Raw genomic sequence first — 4,984 nt, 5'->3', positions numbered from 1 at the left:
AAAAAAAAAAAAGATGAAGGAATATTAGGTGTCCCGACCCAAATGGGGCAGAGCTGACGGGGACTATTGTGAAGCACCCCCTCTCGTAAGCAAGTGCGTGGGCGTCAGGTCTGTCATAGGAAGGTGCACAAAATTGGGACAGGTCAGTTCAGGAGAGAAACAGCTATGACACCTATGTGCCAAGCACTGTGCCTTAGGTATTCTAGTGCCCGTTTTATAGATGTGAAGACTGAGGGTCAAAGAAGTAGCAAGTACCCAGTATACCCAGCTAGGGGTCCAAATCCAAGTGTGTCCAAATCCAAGTGTGCAAGGAGTTGTACTCTCTCCGAACCCCGGGCCCCCTCCCCTGTTACTAGACTGTAAGCTCCTTAAGGACAAGCTTTAAACATGACCTTTTTTTTTTTTTTTGGTGCCCTCTCTGAGGCCCAAACAGAGTGACCAATTTGATGTCTCTCGTATTTTCTGACATGGTGTCTCAGACACAGGAAACCGTCCAACACCAAGTGTGAATTCCCATCTTCACGAGGCCACATATTTATTCTTCTGAAGCCTTCACTGCCTTAAATCCTTTGCTCCATAAACATCTTGCTTCACCCCAATCTTCATTGCTCCCCTCACAGATCTATCATGAAACATAAACTCCACACAGTAGGTTAAGACCGTTCACAAACTGGACCCAGCTCCTATCCCAGCATCAGCTCCCGTCAATTCCCCAACAAACCTTCATTTTTCTTTTTTTAAAGATTTTATTTATTTATTTGACAGAGAGAGAGACAGCCAGCGAGAGAGGGAACACAAGCAGGGGGAGTGGGAGAGGAAGAAGCAGGCTCCCAGCAGAGGAGCCTGATGTGTGGCTCGATCCCAGAACGCCGGGATCACACCCTGAGCTGAAGGCAGACGCTTAACGACTGAGCCACCCAGGTGCCCCCCCGACAAACCTTCTGACCAGCCCTTTGCTACTCCGTGCACAAGCCTTGGTACCATAACTCATGTTACCCCCTTGCCTGGAAATACCCTTCCCTCTGTCTTCCACTGGTCAACTCCTAAGACCCCTCAAAACACACTTCAAACATCATCTCCGATTCAGAACCCTTTGCTTCTAACTGTATTACGGTACTTACCGCACTCCATCATCACTGGTTTCTTTTGTGTCTACACTTCGGACACATAGTAACATTTTCCCCAGCAGGGAGCACAGTGTTGGAACAGAGCAGTGCTCCATAATGGTTTACTCCGGACTCAGCAAAGTAATCCATCAGTTATGAGGTTTGGTGACATCCGTTGGAGATTGAAATAGGCAATATTGCCTAAGAAAAGGACTAAGTTCAATGAACCAAGATTCACCAAAGAAATACCTCTCGTTTCTCAGTGTCAGAAAGAGCTGCTTTTCCTCAGCCATCTTGTTTTTTTTAATGGGCTTTACGAGTCTCATACCTGATTATGTTTATCTCTTTACTTGAATCACCAGGAAGCTCAGAGCCCACATCTAGAAACCATACAGCATCACACGATAGGTATTTCTGGCTCCCGATCTTACCTCCTCCTCTTGTTTCTCCTTCAACCCAATTCCTTCATTCATTTTATTCTATCTTTTTGTAAAATTTTGGGATTTGGGTCACAATTTTGTCACAGTTTTGTGTACCTCCCTGTGACAGACCTGAATCCCACGCGCTTGTTACCCACACACTTCCATTCCAAGTTCTTGGTGGAACTGAGTAATTAAGTAAGACGGAAATACAGAATGAAGGAAATAATCAATAAACCTATCAAGCACGATTTTAAACCCTCCTCGTATGGCCCGGTGTCCACACCCTTTGCCCTCCTGCACCCCAGAGCCAGGACTTGGGTAAGACAAGGAAGGCATGAGAGTGCAGAATTTAAGCAGGCACGCACTCGGAGGGCTGTGCAAGTGCCAACGGTGCACACACACGACCTTGGGAGTGAGAGTCTCCTTAAGAAAGAGCCACCCAGGGGCACCCAGTTGGCTCAGCTGGAAGAGCATGCAACTCTTGATCATGGGGTCAGGAGTTCGAGCCTCACACTGGGTGTAAAGATTACTAAATTAAATAAATAAACTTGAAGGAAGGAAGGAAGGAAGGAAGGAAGGAAAGAAAGAAAGAAAGAGAAAAGGAAAGAAAAGAAGGANAATAAATAAACTTGAAGGAAGGAAGGAAGGAAGGAAGGAAGGAAAGAAAGAAAGAAAGAGAAAAGGAAAGAAAAGAAGGAATCAGAGCCCCAGAGGAAATGGGTCAAGGAGATGAGGGAGAGATAACAGCCAGAGGGGGGAGGAAGAGTCAAGGAGCTAGAGATCAGAGCCATGGGATGGGAGATGAATGTGAGAGACAGGGCTGAGGTGATGGAGCCAAGCAGTGGAGACATCAGGGGATAGGGGCAGGGCAGGGACGAGGGCCCAGAATTTACAGACCTGGAGCATCAGAAACCTGAACAAGGCAGCAAAGAGATAAAATTTAGGAAAAGGAAGAACTCAGAACAGGTAGGGCTTGGGGAAGGAAGAGACCTGCCTTCCTAGGGCCAGGAGCAGGGACAGGGCGCTGAGAGGGAGCGGGTGAGGACAGCGAGAACTAAGCTAACCTGGGAGGATAAATTCAGCAGGAACACAGATCTCCACTAGCGCAGGCTTTCTTCTGTGTGGAGTCTTGGGTTAGAGGGAGAAGCCGTTGCCAGCCTCTCTCTGTTCTTTCACTTCCCACCTGTCTGTGCCAGGGGAAGGGGATGGGGGGGCTGCCGCTACTGCTCATGCCCAAGACCACGCCACCCTTGGGCTCCGGTGGGGTTCTGAGGGGCAGGAGGGGCTTTTCTCCTCCGGAATTCACTAGGACCAGGCCCCAGCAACCAGATGCCTTCCAAAGAACATGCCCCTCGCAGGCTGGGAAAGCAGACGGAGGCAGGGAGGGGACGCAGGAGTGGGGTCTGGGCGGGCTGGGGGGGGTGGTGTCTGTGTTTCAACACAGGGCTGCCAGGGGCCACAGGGAAGGGCAGCACCGGGGTAAGGAGACGAAACTGAGGGTTTGCAGAGAAGTGGGAGAACGTCAGCCCCATTGAATCATGTGGCCCTTGGCCAAGAGTCATGGTTCTCAAGAGTCAGCCCTGTGCGGGTGGCTGGGCTCTGCAGAGGGAGAAGAGAAAGGCAGAGCAGAGCCTTCACAGTTGAAGCTGTGTAACACTCTTCTTTGGGGCCTGGGGTTTCCCTTCCAGTGGGGATGGGGGCCTCTGGGGGAGGAGAAAAGGGGAAGGAGGTGTTTGGGGACAAGGGGGCGGGGCTAAGGGCAGGAAATGAGCTAGGAACCACCATCACCCTCCCTCCTCTGCAGGAGCCACAGCCCAGAGCAGAGGAGAGGACAAAGAGGAAATGACAGATTGGGGTGGGGTGGGGTGGTGGAGTGGGGGGGTGGGGGAAACGTGCCCTGCTCTGGGAGGAGCTCGAAGTGCCAAAAACAAGGCGGACTGGGCAGCCAGGACACCTGCGGTCAATTTCAAATCAAATCAAGCTACGTTCGTGAGTGGCTACTCCATGCCAGGGTGATCCCAGGGTTGTCCCTGGTCCCGCTGGCTTCTGAACCCCTCTAGAGAACCCAGGGAAGCCGTAGACAGGCCCCACAGATAGTCCCACATCCACCCCTTTGCACACTGCACCCCTATCCTCCAACCAGTCTCAGGGCATCTCTCTTACCCTACTCGTGTCCCCCATTTCGGCAGCTTCTCCCCTTGCCCTGCACCTTGAACCCCTTCCTCCTGTGCACAGGGAGGGTCACGGAGACTGGGGGAGGGAGTTCCCACCCCACACCCTCACCTGTGGCCCTGCAAGGCTGTAGAGGGCCCAGAGTCCCGCGACCACGCCCCTGGGCGCTCTGCTGCCACCAGGAAAGCCCCGTCCCCCCCCCAGTGCCGCCCTCAGATTCTCCTGGGGCCCTTCTCCTGTCTCCTTCCATTCAGACCCAAGGACCATCCATGGGTCCTTCCATCACTTCTCTGCTGACCCGGTTTTCCCCCCAGCCTCCCGCTCTGTCCCCAGCAGTGATGCCGTCACCTCTCTTTTGCCTACTTCTCTCGGTTTCTCATCTCTCCCTCCTCACCCCCAACTGCCCCATCGCCAGGTAGTTACACACGGGGGCTCCCCTGCCTTCCCGGCTCAGCCACATTTCCTGCCACACCTGCTCCTCGGCCTCCTGGGTGCTGACCCCAAGCCACTGCCCCTCCGCCATGAGCACCTGGGCGCTGCTTCTGTCCCTCGGACTGGACCAGACGGAGAAGCTCCATGCCCCCCACCAGCAGCGGCCCTGAGCCGCCTCCTTACCCTCCTGGCCCGAACGCTGCAGCTGCTCCTGCAAGTCACACCCAAACACCCGCTCCTTCGAGCTGCCCTTCTTCTTTCCTTTCTGCCGAGACTTCATGGCTGGAGCCCCCAGGCCCTGGCCCGGCCACCTCTGCCCCCCCAAGACCTTTGCCCTACCAGTCCCCCATAGGATCCCAAGCCAGCCTCTGGGCTTGGCCCGGCCCCAGGGGGCAGGGCTCCGAACTGGGGGGTGGAGGGTGGCCTGGGCAACAGGCAGAGGCTCCTGCCTCTGCCTCTGGGGCCCCCGGCTACACGGAAGTAGCTGTGGAAGAGGAAGCTGCCAGGACCCTGGCGAGAGGCTGTGTCTCGTGGCCCAGGCTGGCACTCGCCCCTCTGGCCCTGCTCAGCCCTAGGGGAGCAGGAAGCCGTGCAGCTCCTCCAACCCGCTTCCTGTTAGAGCATCTTTGCAACCACAGGGCCTGGGGTGGGGGAGGCAGCTGACATTCACATCCTCAACCCATCACTGGGACTTGCTCATTGGTCAAGGCGAGGTGACGTCAGAGCCCTGGGGTGGGGTGGTGACGCCTGGGGCGTGAGCAGGTGACTGACACCCTTAGAGACCAGAATTCGGGGGGTCCGGGGTGCCGACTGGAGGCTGGCCTGAGAGCAAGGTGGCACAGCGCCCCGCAA

At 54.7% G+C, this 4,984-nt stretch overlaps 1 protein-coding gene across 2 annotated transcripts in view; it reads right to left on the bottom strand.

The window, feature by feature from the left end:
* Positions 1-4,761, bottom strand: part of ARHGAP30 (Rho GTPase activating protein 30) — a 13,507-nt gene extending 8,746 nt beyond the window's left edge. For both annotated transcript variants that reach the window (XM_034667277.1, XM_034667278.1), the window contains exon 1: positions 4,316-4,761. The gene's annotated coding sequence lies outside the window, so the exon portion shown is untranslated. The remainder of the gene's footprint in view (positions 1-4,315) is intronic.
* Between the last annotated feature and the right edge of the window lie 223 nt (positions 4,762-4,984).

The sequence above is a fragment of the Ailuropoda melanoleuca genome, chromosome 8, assembly GCF_002007445.2.
Source record: "Ailuropoda melanoleuca isolate Jingjing chromosome 8, ASM200744v2, whole genome shotgun sequence".
In the NCBI taxonomy this organism is placed as follows: Eukaryota; Metazoa; Chordata; class Mammalia; order Carnivora; family Ursidae; genus Ailuropoda; species Ailuropoda melanoleuca.
Note: the sequence above shows the minus strand (reverse complement) of the source record. Positions and strands in the feature narration are given on the sequence as shown.